The 20,509-nt window shown below is 36.8% G+C and overlaps 1 protein-coding gene and 1 non-coding gene across 2 annotated transcripts in view; one reads left to right on the forward strand and one right to left on the reverse strand.

The window, feature by feature from the left end:
• The first annotated feature begins 2,475 nt into the window (after window positions 1–2,475).
• Window positions 2,476–20,509, forward strand: part of Rassf6 (Ras association domain family member 6) — a 77,454-nt gene continuing 59,420 nt past the window's right edge. The window contains exon 1 of the mRNA XM_023705998.1: window positions 2,476–2,683. The gene's annotated coding sequence lies outside the window, so the exon portion shown is untranslated. The remainder of the gene's footprint in view (window positions 2,684–20,509) is intronic.
• On the reverse strand, window positions 3,921–4,064 carry LOC111813883. The gene has a single exon (XR_002819011.1). It is a non-coding gene; the product is annotated as a small nucleolar RNA SNORA48 (small nucleolar RNA).

The following is a 20,509-nucleotide window of genomic DNA, read 5'->3' on the forward strand; positions in this document are numbered from 1 at the left end:
AGTAAAAAGAAAAGAAACTAAACATAATGAATAAACAACTGGGCTGAGGGAAAGGAGGAAAGATAGGAAAAAAAGAAAGGGGAAATATCATGTATGTATATACACAGGATAGCTAAGGTGATTGTGCTACTAATTTCTGTCAGTTTTTTGAAAGTAGCGGTTAATGCTTGAAATTTTTACTTTGACCAATTTTATATGCTTATATCTGTAATCTGAGCAACTAACTACATTGAAGAGGGTGTGTGCAATATAGCAATCATTGTTAATACCTATCATATTATTTTTGAAAATTTGTGTTGTTTCTAATGTTTATTATTTTTGTATCCTCTATAAAAAAATAAAATAAATAAATCTCCTGGCTTTTAACACAATAAAGACCAAGTGAATTGAAATGTTCAATTTAAATGAATAAATAGTATAAAAAACTAACAAAATAGTATTTATGAAAGGATAGAAAAACTTTTATGAAGCTGAAGTATAAATGATAAAGGAAATAGTATACTTTTTTTAAATTTTGAAACTTTCATTGTCAAAACACCACAAACCTGACTAAAAGGTAAACAAATAACCTGGAAAATATAATTACAGCATATATGAAGAAAAGCTGATGTATATGTTAACATATAGAGACAGTTTATAAATAAAAAAGATGAACAAAAAGTATAATAAGCAAAAATGGAAAAGTACAAGGTAACTCTAGAAAGAGTGTTCAATTTTACATTACTCACTAATGTACATATTTAAAAGCATAATTTAAGTTTTTAACCTTTCAAATTAGTAAATGATTAAAAGAAGTATGACTCATGTTTGTTGACACATAAGTATAAATTTAACCAGATATTTTAGGAGGGAAAAATTTAAAACTTCACATTCCCTTTTGTATGGCAACTTCACTTTATTTTTATATTTTAGGGAAGGGTCTACAAGGTGTTCAGGGTCTCATTACTAGATCAGACTCATAGTGATCTGCCTGTTTACGCCCTCCAAGGGCTGGGATTACAGGTGTGCACCACCACACCCAGTCTCAATTGCCAGCTCAGCGGGCCCAGGGGCAGGGCCAGCACGACAGGCCCAGGGATCAAGCCCCCAGCCCTTACCTCTGCTTGTGGGTGCTTTAATATGCTGAGCTATTTGGCCTGCCTTCACTTTTTAAAATATATTCAAAACTCATAATCTTGGTTGTGTGCACTTATATACATAAATATGACTGACATGTACTTAATAATATGTGTTTTATAATAAGGAAGTGGTGAAATAAATAACAGTCTATACATACTGAATAATGCACTGCAGCTGTTAAAATCCTATTGTTGAGGAAAACAAAACTAACTTGATACATGGTAAATTGTTCACAGTATGTTTTGTGTGATGAAAAGCAAGTTGTAAAGCTACAAAGTGAATGGAATAGTGCTTTGATAAGCATCTATAAAGAAACTACATTAATAAAGAAAGTAACCAGTGTTTGAGAGGTGAAATTGTAGGCAACATTTTTCCTCAACATTTCAGCATTTAAAAAATTTTGCACATTGCAGCACTGAGAAGCTGAGGAGTGCTGAAGCCTGAAGGGAGCAAATGATAGGCAGGTAGCAATTAGTGGGAGCCTTCAGAGGAGCTAGCAGATTCAAGCACAGGCCCCCCAGGAAGCGTATCAATGGAAATAAACCAGACACTTGCATATCGCATGGTTTCTTTCAGGTGGGAACCCCAAAGTGTAAATACAGAGTGAAATAAAAGATAAACAATAGGAACTAGGGAGGGAGATCTGTATCAAATGGGAAGGGATCAAATGATGTAAGATGAGGGCGGAGGGGGAAAGGGGGTGGAAAAATGAAGATGTGCTTTACACACCACCAACTTCACATAGGGAATCTGGTCATTGTGTACTGAAAATATGTGCTGAAAGAAAATACAGTCACTCTTGCTGAAATGTGAAGAAAAATATGCAGAACAGGAGGAAGTTTCCACTGAAACATGAACCAGGGCTCAATGCTGGACACCTTGCCCTTGGGGGTTCACCTTTCCAGGACTTTAGCTCTTTACACACAACACCAAAATAAACAGAGCTAATAGTGACTGGGCAAAAGAGACTCCACTTTAAAGGGGGGTTGCTTAAGTTTGCTTAAACTATCAATAAACTCCTCCTTCACTCCATCCCATGCAGCTAACCACAAACTCTCTTAGAGAAAATCAGGGTCATAAAATAGGAACAAATAGAACAACTTGGGGAACAGGGCAAACATTAAACCACACTGCCTCATGACAGGTAGATGGCAAACAGTGTCTGGGAAACGTAAACATTCTTGAAAAATTCCTGAAAATGAGATAATGTGGTTACTATGGAAACCTGAAAAATATATATACTAAAAGCAAAGTTCAGGCAGGTTTCAACAACTGAATCAGGGCATCAGTAATTCATGAGCTTGCAATAAAAGTTCCTTTGCACTTGGTTTCTTCTGTGGGGACTTTGCTTGCTGTCATCTGCTACTACATATGGAGGACACCCCATGATATTACCTCCCCAAGGGAGACCCTCATTTAAGGAGCTCTACACCTCCATGCCTTGTTGGCCATTCCTTGGTGGCAGGGCACCCTGGCTTATTTCGGCTGGTCACTTGTGAGCAACTGTGGGATAGGACACATGAGGTTGCAAAGTGGGACAATGAAGCTCTGCTCCCTGACTCAGGTAAGATTTAAAACTGTATTTCTTATCTGCTTTTGGTTCAATTGGAAATTTGTTTTTATTCCAGGTGGACAATTTGATGAGCTCAGGCTCCCAGCCATTTGTTCTCAGTGCAGCCAATAATTTGATCAGAGTTTTGTCTCTGAATTTGGTTAGTGGGACTATAGATCTTAGCATCCCTATGAGGCAGAGGACAAAGGCCACCATGCTGTCTAAGGAAAGCAGACATTAAGATGCAGCACAAAGGAGTTAGTGGCCTATGGCAGGACCAAGAAGGCAGAATGGCAAACAACAGAAAAAGCTTGAGAGTCCCCATCCAGCTGGTGCAGTATAGCAATGTGAAGAAGAAAAGAAGGAGGGTGTGAGTCTCTGGGATCCAGGAAGGAACTGAAGTGCTAATTGAAGCCCATGGAGACAGTGAAAAAAGAAACTTCAATGAAGAAGCAGAGAGCCAGCAGCACCTTCTACCGAAGTCAGTAATACTGCTCAGGAGCAGTGGTTCAAACCTGTGGACACATGGTGCATACTGGGGATTCTAGAGGCCTCCACAGAGAGAGTCAGTGATTGAGAGGGGCAGTGGGCATTAAGGACCGCATGACCTGGCAGTGAGTGCTGATGGCTTAGAGATCCATTTCAGAGAGCAACTAGCTGGGAGCCATCTTGTGGAGGAGCCAGTTGAACTCAGAACTCTAAGAAAAGCTGCTGCTGGCTTCATACAGTGGCTCATAGCTGGGCTCAGGCTGGCAGAAGGTACACTGATGTCTGCAAGTTGAATGAGTCTGGTCTAGGTCAGAAAGTGCAGGTTCACTGAGATTATCCACTACCCCACCAAAAAGCTACTTCTGGTTTGCTGGGATGAATCAACATGGACGGGGACTCTGTCTGCATATGATGTTTACCAGTGACAGCAGAGCATTTCTGAAAGCTGACTTTTTCCCTTCCTTTTTTCCCCTGTCTTGTTTATTTTATGCTATTGTGGTATTATTTTTGTTTTTCTCTCCTTCATTGATCTTGTTTTTATATGAGTGGGTGTGGATTCTAGCCTTTTTGTGATTGCTGTTCCATTCTGTTCTTTTTAGCCTTTCCTTACCTCTTTCCCTTCAGTCTTCTTCACCAGTTTCCCAAAGTTAGCATGACACCCCATTTATCTTCCAACTTTACTTCTAATCTCTTCCTCTTCCATATTTCTTTTAAAAATTGTTATTATTTTTAATATTTTTATTACTGATTTATTGGTATTTTATGTACCCTAGTTATGAAACAGCTTTGGCTATCAACCCAGGCATCAAGCTAGGATGAACAAAGGACTGTCATCTGTTCTGCCCCTGACTGATATAAGAACACCACCACCAATGAGGTGTCTCTTTGCCCATTGTCAGAGGTCCTCTTCCACTTTTCTATGTTTTCCTAATCCATTAAAATTTTAACCTCTGAAAGCAAACTTCAGCTCTAATCAATGTAACCCTCAAAAGTCTCTCAAAACTTGTGAAGAAATAAGATTCTTCCATGACAAAGGACTTTTGAGGAAATTTGTGATCACCAAATAAGCACTCCAAATGTTTTGATGGACATTATAGAAAAAGACAACAAGGTCTACAACTTCATGAATCCCAACAGAAGGAATCCACCAGGCAAGACAAATAGTTAAACATAGGGAATGAGTAAAACAAGAAGGGCTCCAACAACAGGAAAATAAAGTGACAAGGATAAGTCAATATATATCAGTTGTAATTATCAATGTTAATGGTCTCAATTCACCAATCAAAAGACAAAGAATGTCAGACTAAATCACAAAATGAGATATAATAATATGTTGCATACAAGAAACACTTTTAATTAAAAAGGAAATTCACAGGCTGAAAGAGGATGAAAAATAAGAGTTCATGTGACATAAACACAGAAAAAAGCAAGGGTAGCTATGCTATTAGCAGATAAAGTGAATTTCAAGCCAAGATTGATTAATAAAGAAGGTCACTATATTCCTGTAAAAGGAACACTCCAAGAAGAAGAGGTAGCAATCATCAATATATATGCAACAAACCAAAGTGCACCAAAATATATAAAACAAAAATTAATGGGCATTAAAAACCAAATAAACACAAATAAAATTGTATTTGGGGATCTCAATACCTTACTGCCACAATAAGACAGATAAGCTAGACAAAATATCAGCAATAAAATACTAGAACTCAACCAAACTTTTGAACCAATGAATTTAGTAGATGTCTGCAGAATGTTTCACCTCACAACACTGGAACACATATTCTTCCCAGTTGCACACAGGATATTCTCCAAAACAGACCACATTCTAGCTCATAGAACATGCTTAAGTAAATGCAAGGGAATGGAAATTATTCCATACATATTATCAGACCATAGCGTAATGAAATTGGAAATAAGTGGCAGAAGAAATCACAGGAACTTCATTAAACATGTGAAAATTAAATAGTACCCTCCTGAACAATCAGTGGGTTGCAGATGAAATTAATGAAGAAATTTAACAATTTCTACAATTAAATGATAGTGATAATACAGGAATGTATAGGACACAATGAAAGCAGTCCTAAATGGGAGATTTATAGCGGTGAATACCCATTCAATGGAAAATAGGCCATTGCAAATAAATAACTTAATGATGAATGTTAAACTTATAGAAAAAGAAGAGCAGTCTAAGCCAAAAATTCATACAAGGACGGAAGTAATAGAGATCAGAGCAGTGATCAACATGTTGAGGACTAAAATACAATACAAAGAATAAGTGAATCAGAGCTGGTTCTTTGAAAGATTAAATAAATTAAAAAACCCTATCCAACCTTATTAAAAAAGAAAGAAAAGACTTAAATCCCCATAATTAGAAATGAAAAGGGTGAGACCACAACAGACCCAGCAGATCCAGTAGATAAATCATCTATATGTACTTCAGGGTTGGAATTCATTTTCACAGAGGACTTGAAGTACTCTGCCACATGCTCTTCTTGCCTTCATGGTTTGTGAAGAGAAGTCTGTCATTATTCTGATGGGTTTTCCTTTAAGTGTGATCTGGTTTTTTTGTCTAGCAGCTTTCGGTACATTGTTCTTGTGCTGGATTTCTGGGATCTTGTCTATTATATGTCTCCGTGTATTTTTAATTGGGTTGATGTTATTTGGAGTTCTGTATGCTTTGGTTACTGAATGTCAGATTGTTCCCTCATATTTGGGAAGTTTTCTGCTATTGCTTCTCCCATATTCTTTTTATATCATTTGTATTGACTCCTTTCTCATTCATGCTTATTAGTCTCACGGTGTTCATCTTTGCGTCATCTTGCAGGTGATGAATTATTTTTTCTGCATCTTAGTTGTTTTTAACAGATATTTTCTTACTTTTTCACTAACTGCGATGGCATCTTCAAGATCTGAAACTCTGTCTTCACTTTCACTTGATCAGTTTTGCAAGGTTGTGACTGAGATTTTAAGTTCCTCTATATCTCTTTAACTCTGTTTTATGCGATCTATATCTTTCCTATATCGCGCACTCAAGGATTCCATTGTTTTTGTATTCTCCTCTAATTTTTTATCAGTTTCTTCTTGAGAAGCAGTTATTAATTCTTTCATTATAGTTATCCTTTCTTTTTTACTTCAGAGATTATTTCTGATCTGATTTCCTCTATATGTTTCTGTATTTGATTCTTTACTTCAGATGCTATTAATTCAGAGATTTCTTTTTTATTTCAGATGTTATTTCTGATCTGAGTTTGCTGCAGTTGTTTCTTTACTTCAGATGCTATTAATTCAAACATTTCAGCTGTGTTATTCCCAATTTCTTTTGTGCTAGTGTCTTCTGCATTTGTTTTGGGTGGCTTGGGGCCTGAGATTGTATTTTGCTCCTTGTCTTTGTCCTTTTGTATAGTACTGTCCTCTGACCTTTGGTGTAGTGCTTTGGTGCAGTTATAACCTTAGCACCTACTGAAATTCTTACCCAAGAGAGATTATATGATTAAGGCGGTTATAGTTTTGTATTTACAGAACTACATTAAGGACCACTAATAATGGGTAATGATATTTAGTAATTGACAAACTTTTGTAACTAATGGCTTTGTACTTTAGATAGTAAGAGCAATCATTATGTTTGTGTAGCTAAGCAAATATTAAATTGGGAATTTATAATTAAGTTAGTTCCTTGAAGTTCTGTCTGATCACCTCCCCTTCATGTCCCTGATGTTTTCCAGGCAGACTAGCTCAGTCCAGTTACTTTTTGCCCTCTCTCTCAAGCAAGAGAGAAAAAGGGAGGATGCCCTTATAGATCTGGCTCTAGCAAAGTGTCTCAGCTTACTGGGTGCAGATCTACAAAGTTTGAATTCATTCTGTTGTGCCTAGCTTTGGGTCTGGCTGCTGTGCTCAGCTTCTTCCTGCTGCAGCCTGTGGAAGTGAACCTGCTGTTCTCCTCTGACCAGATGTTTTGCTCCTGGATTAGCTGGGTGGTTCTGGCCCTTAGCCTATCTGCTCGGACTTCAGCTGCAGAGTTTCACACCATTCCAGTATGCCAGTCCTGGGTTGGGTTTGGAGGAGTCTGGAGAGCAGTGCAGAAGGACTTACATGTTGGGCCTGGGGTGAGTCTGGAGGAATCCAGCAGGCAAAGAGGAGTGTGAAAGCTCTCCCACACACAAGCCAGGCCTGGGTTTGGGCTGCATATGGAGGGGTCCTGAGATCGTGATGGAAGTTCTTACTCACAGGCTGGGGCTTGGAGATTCTGGAGGGGTTCAGAGGGGTCCTGAGAGCATGGCTGAAGGTCTCACTTACTCTCCAGGCTTGGGCTGGATCCAGAGCTATATGTTTTTCAAAAACTTGTATTATAATAAGATAGAAAATGTAGAATAAATGAACTGATTCCTAGATACCATGAATTACCAAAGGTGAATCAAGAAGATAATAAAAATCCTGAATAAAACAGTATCAGTGAAATTGAAGATAAAATTAAAAACCTACCAAAAAAGAAAAGCTTGTGGTCTGACTGTTCACAGCTGAATTCTACAAGAAATTTAGAGAAGATCTAACATTACTCCTTCTCAAGTATTTTAATGAAATTGAAAGGGAAACAATGCTCCCTAATTAATTCTTGGAAGCAAGCATAACCCTGATACTAAAACCAGAAAAAGACCCAAGTGAAAAGAGAACTCTCCCTATAACCAATCTCCCTAAGGAACATAGACACAAAAATCCCCAATAAATACTAGCAATCAGAATGCAGCAAATCATCAAGAAGTTTAAACACAATCACCAAGTGTGATTTTTTCCCTAGGAAGCAGGAATGCTTCATCATCCATTAATTAATAAATATTATACATCATATTAACAGAGCCAAGGATGAAAATTGATATGATCATTTCACTAGATGCATTTGAGAAAGCATGCATTCATGATAAAAACCTTACAGAAAATTGGAATTAGTGGTCTTTATCTCAATCTGATAAAGAGCAATCTATGACAAATCAATGGCCAACATCATACTAAATGAACAAAAAACTAAAAGCTTTCTATCAAATTCAGGAACAGGACAATGATGGCCACTGTCTTTACTGTTATAAAACATAGGTCTGGAAAATTTGGCCTCAGGAATTATACAAGAGAAAGAAATAAACAAATAGTAATAGGGAAGGAAGAAGTTAAATTATCATTATTTTAAAATGATATGATATTCTATATAGAAGACCCCAAAAACTTCACTGAAAACCTGCTAGATTTAATAAACAAATTCAGTAACATAACAGAACACAGTCAACATTCGAAAATCAATAGTCTGGGGCCGGGGAGATGGCTCAGTGGAATAAGTGCTTCCCTGGCAAGGGCAAGGGTCTGAGTACAATCCCCAGTTTTGCAAAAAAATATAAAAAATAAAATAAAAAAATCAATAGTCTTCCTCAATAACAAAGTAAGAGAGAAATTAGGAAAACAATAACTTTCACAATAGCATCCAAGAAAATGAAATGCCTAGGAATCAATGTAACAAAGGAAGTAAAAGAAAAATTTCTACATTGAAAACTATAGTACACCGAAAAACAAGGTTGAAGTGGATACCAGAAAATAGAAAGATGACCTTTGCTGTTGGAGAAGAAGAACTAATATAATAAAAATGTTAGATGTTTTACTCCAATTCCTATCAAAATTCCAATAACATTATCTCACAGAATTAAGGAAAACAATCCTAAAATTCATTTGGAACCAGAAGAGACTTAGAATAGCAAAGTCAATTCTGGCCAACATAGGTAAGGCAAGGAGCATCACAATTGTGATACGAAATTACATTATAAAGCTATTGTGATAAAACAGTTTGGTATTGAACAAAACACAGACCCAAAGATCATTGGGACAGATTAAAAGATACAAAAACACCTCCAAACATACTCAGCCACTTTAATATTTGACAACGGTGCCAAACACATACACTGACTGGAAGAAAGACAGCACTTTTTTAAATTAACTTTATTGAAAATCTATAATTACATATCATATTAAAAATTGTAGATGAATATTGAAATGTGAAAGATATAAAATGTAGAACAATGATTTTTAGAGAAATATTTCTGAAATGAATACATCTCAAGAGATTAATAGATTGCACACTGTACATAAATTATTTACAAACTTAAATGAATATAACAATAAAAACTGTCCAATATAAAAATGAAGAAGAAAGAAATCACAGATCAGTCATATAATAGTTCACTCTGTGTCAAAATCAAGAAACTTATATTCATATAATTAGAATTCTCCAAGTAGAAAGGAGTAGGCAATAAATATTTAAAGATTCAAAATTTCTGAATTTACTTGAACTTATAACACCACATTTCAAGGAAAATGAACCTTTTGCACAAGAAATTTGAATAAAATCATACCAAGATACACAAAAATGAAATTGTCCAAAACTTAGAGTAAAGAAAAAAAATCATTAAAGGATGTACATAAAATTATTCACTATGGAAGAACAAAATTAAATAGCATCTTATTCCACATTAGAAAGAAAGAAAAAAAAAAGTGTGTAAGAAACTAGACAAATTAAAGGACTGAGAGAAAGAAAAAAGAATGAGCAAACATACCTTTGAAAACTACAAATTTGAAATATTCTAATACCTCCAGACGTAGCATATAGGAAATTAAAATGAGCATAATTCAAAAGGCAAGAGAAGTTGAAGTATGCTCATGGATGAACAATAAACAGCTCTCAAAATGAAAGTTATGTAGGACTATATAAAAATATTAGATGAACTCTTATTTAAAAGGTCTTCAGGTGTGGGAGAGCTTCCAGCTACCCTGCACTAGCAGGACCTGCTGGTCCCAGCCCAGGTGCAGCGTGGGTGAGACCCTCTTCCATCCCCTTGGGACGCCCCAAAACATTCCGCAGCACCCTCCCACCCTGCCCACCTAGTAAGAATTTCTGCTGCTTCCAGGAACCCCCAGATCCAGTCCTATCCCAGGCTGGGTGAGTGTGTAGGAGAGCTTCTGGCTACCCTGCGCCGGCAGGACTTGCTGGTCCAAGCCCAGACGCAGCAAGGATGAGATGCTATTCCACCCCGTTAGGACACCCCCCACCACTGGGCAGCACCCCTCCAACCCTGCCCGCCCAGTGAAAATTTCTGTCGCGTTCTGGTGACCCACAAATCCAGTCGTAGCCCAGGCCTGGTGAGTATGTGGGAGAGTTGCCTCTCCAACCTACTCTACCTTGTCCCTTACACACTCAGCACAGGCCTGGCATACAGGCCTGAGGTGAAACCCTTCAACTGCAATCACTGCAGAGAGAGTAGGGGACAGAACCACCCAGCTAGTCCAGGAGTAGAATATCCTGCCAGAGGGGCACAACAGTTTCACTCCCAAGGGTGGCAGCAGGAAGGAGCTGAGCACAGCAGCCAGACCCAAGCCAGGAACAGCTGGATAAATCCAAACTTTGAAAATCTGCATTTTAGTAGGTGCTAAGATTATAACTGCACCAAAGCGCTACAATAAAGGTCAGAAGACAGTGCTACACAAAATGCCAGTGAGAAGGAACAAAATGCAATCTCAGAACCCAGGCCACACATAACAAGTGCAGAGGACACTAACACAGAACAAAGTGTGATTCACACAGCTGAAATCAATGTATCAACAGCTTCTGAAATAAAGAAATGGCTGCAGAAAGGTATAGAGGAACTCAGATTGGAAATGAAAAAAGAAATCCCTGAATTAATAACATCTACAGTAAAGAATTAAATGCAGAAACAGATGGAGGAAACCCAATGCTCACCCAGAACAAGTGCAGAGGACACTAGTTCCACTCAAACATATGAATTAATAGTGTCAATAGTAAATAAGCAGCAGCAGAAAAGCATAGAGGAACTCAGGGTGGAATTTTCTGAAAGAAGAAAAGAATTCTCTGAAAACATAGCATCTGAAGTAAAGAATGAACTACAGAAACACAGGGAGGAAACTCAATCTGAAAAAGACACTGCAATAAAAGAATAACTGCTTCTAAAGAAGACATTGATAAAAAAATAGAGGAGATTGGAAAAAATGACAGATTCCTTGAATGAGCAATACAGGAAAGAAATAGATCACACAAAGCAGAGACAAAGAGATATAGAGGAAATTAAAATCTCAATCACAATCTTGCAAAACCATTTAAGTGAAAGTGAGGACAGAGTTTCAGAACCTGAAGATGCTGGTGCAGCTAGAGAAAAGGTAAGAAAGGATCTCTTAAAAACAACTAGGATGCAGGAAAAAATAATCCATCACCTGCAAGATGATGCAAAGATGAACAATGTGAGACTAATACGCATCAATGAGAAAGAAGGAGTCAATACCAATGACATTAAAAAAATATGGGAAGAAGTAATAGCAGAAAACTTCCCAAATATGAGGAAACAATTTGACATTCAGGTAACCAAAGCATACAGAACGCCAAGTAACCTCAACCCAATTAAAAATACACCAAGACATATAATAGTCAAGATCCCAGAAACTCAGCACAAGAATAATATACTGAAACCCACTAGAGAAAAGAAGCAGATCACATTCAAAGGAAAACCCATCAGAATCACAGCTGTCTTCTCTTCACAAAACATGAAGGCAAGAAGAGCATGGAGCAGAGTACTTCAAGTCCTCTATGAAAACAAATTCCAGCTCAGACTACTATACCCTGCAAAACTCTCTTTCAAGTTTAATGAAGAAGTAAAATACTCTCATGGAAAAGAACAACTAAAAATTTCATGATGACAAAGCTAACACTACACAGGCTCCTGAAAAATGTTCTGGAGAGGGACCAAATAATCAGAACTCCACAAATGAGATCAGAAGCAATCAACTCAATAAGGCAAACAATTAAACACAGGAGAAGTGGGAGTAAACAACAACAGGTAAATAACATGTCAGTAGTAAGTCAAAAAAATATCATTTATAACCATCAATGTAAATGGACTCAATTCACCAATTAAGAGAAATAGACTGGCACAGTGGATTAGGAAACAAAAAACAACAATATGCTGTATACAAGAAACACATTTAACTCATAAAGACATTCATAGGCTGAAAGTCAAAGGATGGAACAAAATATTACATGCCGCAGCACCTCAGAAAAAAGCAGGGGTAGCAATCCTATTCTCAGACAGTCTCAACTTCAAACCAACAATGATCAAAGTGAAATAAAGAAGGCCACTATATACTGGTTAGGGGAAAAATTCAAGAGGAAGTGGAAACACTCATAAATATGTATGCACCAAACATGGGAGCACCCAACCATATAAAGCAAATCTTAATGGACATGAAAAATTTAATATCCAGTACCACAATCTTAACAGGATACTTTAACATTCCCTTATCCCAAAAAGATAAGTCATCCAGACAAAAAATTATCAAAGAAATAACAGAACTCAACCAGAGCTTGAAACAAATGGACTTGGTGGACATATACAGAGTGTTCCACCCAAACACAGCTGAATATACATTTTTCTCAGCTGCACATGGATCATTTTCTAAACTCGACCACATACTGTTATGTATGATTACATAATACATAATTACCTGATTAAGTATATGCAAGAAAACAGAAATTATCCCATGCATACTATCTGACCACAGTGCAATGAAACTGGAAATAAGTGACAAAAGAAACTAGAAAAAATCCCTAAATACATGGAAATTAAAGGACACCCTACTTAGAAACCAATGGGTCACCCATGAAATTAAACACAAAGTTCAACAATATGTATAATTAAATGTAAATTCAAGCACAACTTATTGGAATATATCACATGCAATGAAAGCAGTTCTCAGGGAAATTCATAGCTGTGAACTCACACATTAGGAAAACAGAATGCGAACAAATAAACACCCTGATGCTGCAACTTTAAAAACTAGGAAGGAAGAGCAAACCAAACCCAGAGACCAAATAAGGCAAGAAATCATAAAGAATAGAGCAGAAATTAATTCAATTGAGAAGAAGAAAACAAATCAAAGAGTTAACAAAGCAAAAAAATAGTTCTTTGAAAAATTAAATAAAATCGATAAGCCCTTAGCTACCTTCATCTAAAAGAGGAAAGAAAAAATGCAAATACAAGCAATAAGGAATGAAAAGGGTATAATTACCACAGACCCAGTGGAAATTCAGAAGATTATCAATAGCTACTTTGAGAATCTTTACTCTCACACACTAGAAGACACAGAAGGAATGGACAGATTCCTAGAAAGGTACAAATTACCACAACTGAATCGACAAGATATAACCATTCTCAATAGTGCAATAACAGCCATTGAAATATGGAATGTAATAAAGAGCCTGTCAACAAAGAAAAGTCCATGTCCAGATAGATTCACAGCTGAATTCTACAAGAAATTTACAGAAAATATAGTCCCTATACTCCTCAAACGCTTCAAAGAAATTGAAAAGGAAACAATCCTCCCAAAATCATTCCTGGAGGCAAGTATGATACTGATACCAAAACCTGGGAGAGACGCAACTAAGAAAGAGAACTACAGGCCTATCTCCCTCATGGACATAGACGCAAAAATCCTCAATAACATCCTAGCAAATAGAATACAGCAAATCATCAAGAAGATCATACACCATGACCAGGTAGGATTCATCCCAGGGATGCAAGGATGGTTCAATATTTGAAAATCTATCAATGTAATACATTATATCAATAGAGTGAAAACTAAAAACCACATGATCATCTCATTGATGCAGAAAAGGCTTTTGACAAAGACCAACACTCATTCATGTTCAAAGTCCTGCAGAAAATTGAAATAGAGGGCCTCTACTTCAATCTGGTAAAAGTCATTTATGAAAACCCAATGGCTAACATAATTCTAAATGGGGAAAACCTGAAATCTTTTGATCTTAGATCTCATACAAGACAAGGATGCCCTCTATCACCACTCCTATTCAATATAGTTCTGGAATCATTAGCTAGAGCCATTAGACAAGAGAAAGAAATAAAAGGACTAAAAATAGGTAAAGAAGAAGTTAAATTATCATAATTTGCAGATGACATGATGCTTTACTTGGAATACCCATTAAACTCCACCAAGAAGCTTTAGAATTAATGCAGAAATTCAGTGGCATAGCAGGTTATAAAGTCAATAGTGAAAAGTCAATAGCATTCCTTTACACAGATAACAAACACACTGAGAGGGAAATTATAGAAGCAATACCTTTTACAGTAGCACCGAGAAAAATGAAACATCTTGGAATTCATCTAAGTAAAGAAGTCAAAGATCTTTTCAAGGAAAATTACAGTACTCTTTAAAAAGAGATCGTAGACGATTTCAGAAAATGGAAAGATATTCCCTGCTCTTGGATAGGAAGAAGCAAAATTGTGAAGATGGCTTTACTCCTGAAAAGCTGTACAGATTTAATGCAAAGGGGTCAAACATACTCACTGGAAGAAAGATAGCCTCTTTAACAAATGGTGTTGGAAAAACTGGCTCTCTACAAGCCGAAAACTAAAATTTGACACAGGTCTATCACCCTGCACTAAGCTGATGTCAGAATGGATTAAAAATTTAAACATTAAAATAGAGACACTAAATCTGCTGGAAGAGAAAGTAGGAGGAACTCTTGAAGACATAGGGGTAGGCAAAGAGTTCATGAAGAAAAATCAAATTGCACAGGAAACACTTGAAAGAATTAACAACTGGGACCTGCTCTTACTGAGAAGTTTTTGCACGTCAAAAGAAATTACCAACAAAGTGAAAAAACAACCCACAAATTTGGAGAAAATCATGACAAATAAGTACTCAGACAAAGTTCTGCTTTCTAGAATTTATAAAGAACTAAAGAACACTAGGGCTCCAAAATTTAAAGACCCAGTCCAGAAATGGGCATCTGAGATGAACACACAGTTCTCAGAGGATGAAATTAAAGACGTGAATATATATATGAAAAAATGTTTCACATCACTAACCATCCGTGAAATGCAAGTTAAAATAACATTGAGATATCATCTCACCCCAGAAAGAATGGCTATCATAAAGAAATCAATCTACAACAAATGTTGGAGAGGCTGTGGGGAAAAAGGAACCCTTCTCCACTGCTGGTGGGAATGTGGACTGTTGCAACCATTATGGAAATCAGTGTGGAGACTCCTTAGAAAAGTTGGACTGGAAATCCCATTTAAACCAGCTATTCCTCTACTGGGAATTTTCCTGGAGGATCTGAAAACATCGTATCATGGTGATGTATGTGTGCCTATGTTTATAGCAGCACCATTTGTGATAGCCAAATCTTGGCAACAACTAGGATACCCATCATCTGAGGAATGGATGAAAAAGATGTGGTATTTTTATACAATGGAGTATTACTCAGCTATAAAGAATGATAAACTCAAAGCCTTTATAATGAAGTGGATGCTGTTGATGATATATTGATAAGTGAAATAAACCAGACACACATGTGTAAATATCATATGGTGTCCCTAGTATAAGAATTCAAAAGAAGAAATACAAATAGAAAGGTATAATACAAGTAAAAGGAAAGCAAGAACTCGAGGACTAACTCATTAAGAGAGGGAAAGGAGAAGAGCTAGAAAACGTGCTAGTGACAAGCCATACATTTATATGCAGAAGATGAGCAAGGCAATGATCCTGAGAATCTTCAGAATATTTTTGAATCTAGCAGTTAATTGGAAAGATTCTCACCCTGACTAAACATAGATACTGACACCTGTGAACTTAGCAACTGTACTGAAGACGGCAATTTGTAATAGTAGGTTCATGCTTGGAGTGCCTATCATTCTGGTCTTCTGAATATGGGCTGCTTGTCATGACATGCCAGTTGCTGCTGTGCTGTCTCTCGGGTAGATGATTGTTCAAAAAGAAGGAGGTGGTGAATGAAGGCAGGAGACAGAAAACGGAATGTTGTGGGACTGTTCTGCTTCAAGTTTGTATTTATGGTTAGATTTTTGGACTTACATGTAAACATAAGAATTATATAATTCTTTATGCCTATTTTTAAAATATATTCTAATTTTTAAATGTGTTTTCATCAAAGTTCAACATATCAATTCTTGATGAGAAATACCTGTTTCTTGTTATGCTTTGATATTCTGACAGATAGTGAGGTTAAGTTTAACAGCATAGGTTGTATGGTAAAAACAGTAAGCTTGTCTTCTGGGTGGTTAACAACCTAAGTTTCCAGACCAAAATTAGAGAAAAAGGAGGGCCGCAAGGAAAGCCAACATTTTCGCTCTAGCCTTCCAAAGTCAATTAAGACTCAAGACATATGAGAACTTGTACTGCAACTTGGTAGTGTCCCAAATTTTCTGACCAAGGAGATTATAGGGGGCCTAAGTAAAAAGTGATTGATGATGTGGAGTGTGCCTAAGGAAAGTCACCTGGAGAGAAAACATTCTCTTACGCTTTCACAGAAAGCACATGGGCCAAGCAATGGCCATAACTCATCCACATGGCTGACACTGACAAAGGTTCTACAATCTGAGGTACAGGATCTCAGGAAAAATCCTGAGGGGATTTCTATGACCTTATCAGACCCAAAAGCTACAACTCTTGTTGCATAGGTCTTGCTTTGTCTTGGTCTTAACCATCCCGCAGAAATGTATAAAAACGAAGCATAAGAAGTAAAGCCATGCTGTTATGTTGCGCTGTGGGGACTCAGGTTAACAATTTCTGACATTGCCAGTCCAGCAGAATATCCAATACTTTTATGGACTACTGGACTCTTTTAGAATATTTTGCTGAGTTAACACACCTATAATATTCAAATAACGGAACTAAACAAAAAAGGGGATACATATGAATGCCCATTTTGTATCTGCATATTCAAAATGGTTAGGATCGATATATAGTTGCATTCTCTTAATGAATAGAGGGATTTGTTCTAATAGAGCTTGTAAATAGGATATCATGTCTGCATCTTGTACAGCAATTAATCACTAGGAAGTATGTATGCAATGTGTTAATTATTGAAACTGTCCTACCAATTTGGTTTGAAGCTGTCTCATTGTTATTTTTTTCTCTATGAAATGATGGGTGGAAAAAATGGTCTTCAAATATTTCTATGAGATAGTATCAATCTTATGTCAGGTTGTACATTTAATTTTTCATATATATATATATATGTGTGTGTGTGTGTGTGTATATATATATATGTTTAAAAGACAGAGAAAAAGTAATATAAAGTCAACAGGAAATGGAAATATACTTTTTAAATTTCCTAACACTAGAAGAATATATCATACCATGTCCTTTAAATAAATTCTAAGTCAATGATATAGTATAAATCTTAAAACAAAAATTAAGATTAAGCAATATTCAGAAAATTAAATACTAATTAATTAAAAGTTAAATATTTCAATACAATTGAACTAAGAAAAAGTTTTCATGATTGTAAAAAAGTAATAAGAGTAAAACATAAGAGAGATACTGGAATGGCAAATAAATGACCAGCACTTCCAACAGTTTCGGATCGGATATTGCACAAAGTTTTTGTGTGTCATGGACATGGATAATGTTCATGACACTTACTGGTGGCCAGTTGTCACTTGTGGGACTGAGCTACTGTTATTTCCTTGAAATCTGCCCTGTAGACCCAAGTGGAATCATGAGCCATAGGGTGCAGGAGAAGTCCATTTATGGAGTGTGCTGGTGGAAATATTTTGCTGCTGTACACAAAAGAATAACTGAAAGACTACTTTTGCATACCTCTCATTCTCCTGTGTAAAATTGTTTGCCTTATTTGGTGGGTTCTTTCCATTGTCATTCATGGAGTTGTGATCATTTTGCTCCCTCTTGGGAACATCATTTAGTAGTCTGTGTAGGCTTGGCTTTGTCGTCATGAAATTCTTCAGTTGTTCTTTGTCATGGAAGTATTTCACTTCTCCATTATACTTGTAAGAGAGTTTTGCAGGATGTATCAGTCTGGGTTGGAATTTGTTTTCTTGAAAGACTCGTATTACTTTGTTCCATGCTCTTCTTGACTTGATGGTTTGTGAAGAGAAATCTGCTGTTATTCTGATGGGTTTTCCTTTAAATGTGATCTGTTTCTTCTCTTTAGTGTCTTTTAGTATACTGTTCCTTTGCTGAATTTCTGGGATCTTTACTATTATATGTGTTGGTGTGTTTTTAATTGGGTTGATGTTATTTGGAGTTCTATATGCTTTGTTTAGCTGAATATCAGAGCGTTTCCCCATATTTGGGAAGTTTTCTCCTATAATTTCTGCCCATATTCTTTTTATATCAGTTGTATTGACTCCTTCCTTCTCATTGATGCCTGTTAGTCTCACATTGTTCATCTTTGCATCATCTTGCAGGTATTGAATTATTTTTTTCTTCATCCTAGTTGTTTTTAAGAGATCCTTTCTTACTTTTTCACTAGTTGAAATGGTGTCTTTAACGTCTGAATGTGTGTTTTCACTTTCATTCAACAGTTTTGCCAGCTTGTGATTGAGGTTTTAATTTCCTGTATATCACTTCGAATCTGCTTCATGCATTCTACTTCTTTCTTATATTGCTTATTCAAGGATTCCATCATTTTTATAGTCTGATGTATTTTTTAAACAGTGTCTTCTTTAGAAGCACTTAGTACATCTTTCATTATACTTATCATTTTTTTTTAACTTCAGAAATTATTTCTGATTTGATTTCCTCTATACCTTTCTGCAGTTGTTTCTTTACTTCCAATGCTCTTATTTCAGAGATTTCAAGTGTGTGATTTCCAATTTCTTCTATGCTAGTGTCTTCTTCATTTTTTCTGGGTGGACTTGGGGCCTGAGACTGCATGTTGCTCCTTTTCTTCATCATGTTGTATACCAGTGTCTTCTGTTCTTTGGTGTAGAGCTTAGATAGAATTATTACCTTAGCATCAGATCCAGATGGATGAAGTTCAGATTCCTCCAGGTGGGTGTCGCTTGGGTTTGACTGCTGTGCTCCACTTCTTCCTGCTGCAGCCCTTGGAGGTGAACCCTGTGTGCCACTCTGGCAAGATGTTCTGTTCCTGAATCAGCTGGATGGGTCTTGCCTCTAGCCTCTTTGCAGGTAGTTGTCTTGAAGGGTTCTATGCTTGGCCCGCCCTCTGGGTTGAATGAGGATCCACCGCCCCCGGGCCGTCTCACTTACATGCCGGGCCTGGGCTCTGGGTCCAATCAGGATCCAGTGGGCCCCAGGCTGGCTTCCGCATATGTTGGGCCTTGTCTCTGCGTTGGATCAAAGATAGCATTTTTAATTAATTGTGCTGTAAAAACTGGCTCTGGACATGTTGAAAATTAAAATAGGGCCCATATCTTCCACCAGGCACTAAACTAAATTTAAAATGGATCAAAGTTCTAAATATTAAGACAGAAACATTAAATCTTCTGGAAGATATAATAGACAAAATTGTAGGCAGACTTTGTGAATAAAACCCCAATTGCACAGGAACTATCACAAGGAATCATCAACTGGGATCTCATCTTATGAAAAAAGCTTTTGCACAGGAAGAGAAACCACTAACAGAGTGAAGAAACTACACACATTGTGGGAAAAAATGTTTGCTGGATGTTCCGCAGACAAATATTTACTATTAAGAATCTATAAAGAACAACAACAACAAAAAAAATCAGTCCTCCTAAATTTAAAGACTTAATCCAAAAATGGGCATCTGAGATGAATACACACTTCTCAGATTAAACACAATATCAAATAAATATATGCAAATATGTTCAACATCACTGGTCATTTGAGATATGCAAATTAAAACAACACTGAGATTCCATCACATCCAGGAAAAAAAATGGCTATTCTTAAGAAATCTACCAATAGCAACTGCTGGAGGAGCTGTGGGGGAAAGGGACACTTCTCCACTGCTGCTGTGAGTGCAGACTGGTGCAACGCCTGTGGAAATCAGAGTGGAGATTCCTCAAAAACTAGGTCCAAGTGAATGTCCTATTTGACTCAGCTATTCCCCTTCTGATTATCTTCCTAGAAGAGTTAAAATCATCGTACCACAGCGATATGTGTCCATGCACATTTATAGCAGTGCAACTGTAACAGCTAGAGCTTGGATCTTTGGATCTAGATCCAAATGCCCATCAACCAAGGATTGGATAAAGAATAATGTGATATCATTATACAATGAAGTACTACTCAACCATGAAGAATGGTAGACTGAAGATTTTTATAGGTAACTGGATACAACTTAAGGCCATATTCAAAAGGGAAATAAACCAGATATACAGGTATAAGCAATGTATTGCCCCCCAAGTGTGAGAAGTTTAAAGAGTAAATAAAATTCAAACTGTACAATAAGTACTGTAAAATTGGAAGAAGAAATTTCAAAAAGAGAGAATGGGATGGGGGAATGAAGAAAAGAATGAAGAGAAAAGCAGTATTATA

Source organism: Octodon degus, unplaced genomic scaffold (assembly GCF_000260255.1).
Source record: "Octodon degus isolate 3935 unplaced genomic scaffold, OctDeg1.0 scaffold00235, whole genome shotgun sequence".
NCBI classification, from domain to species: domain Eukaryota; kingdom Metazoa; phylum Chordata; class Mammalia; order Rodentia; family Octodontidae; genus Octodon; species Octodon degus.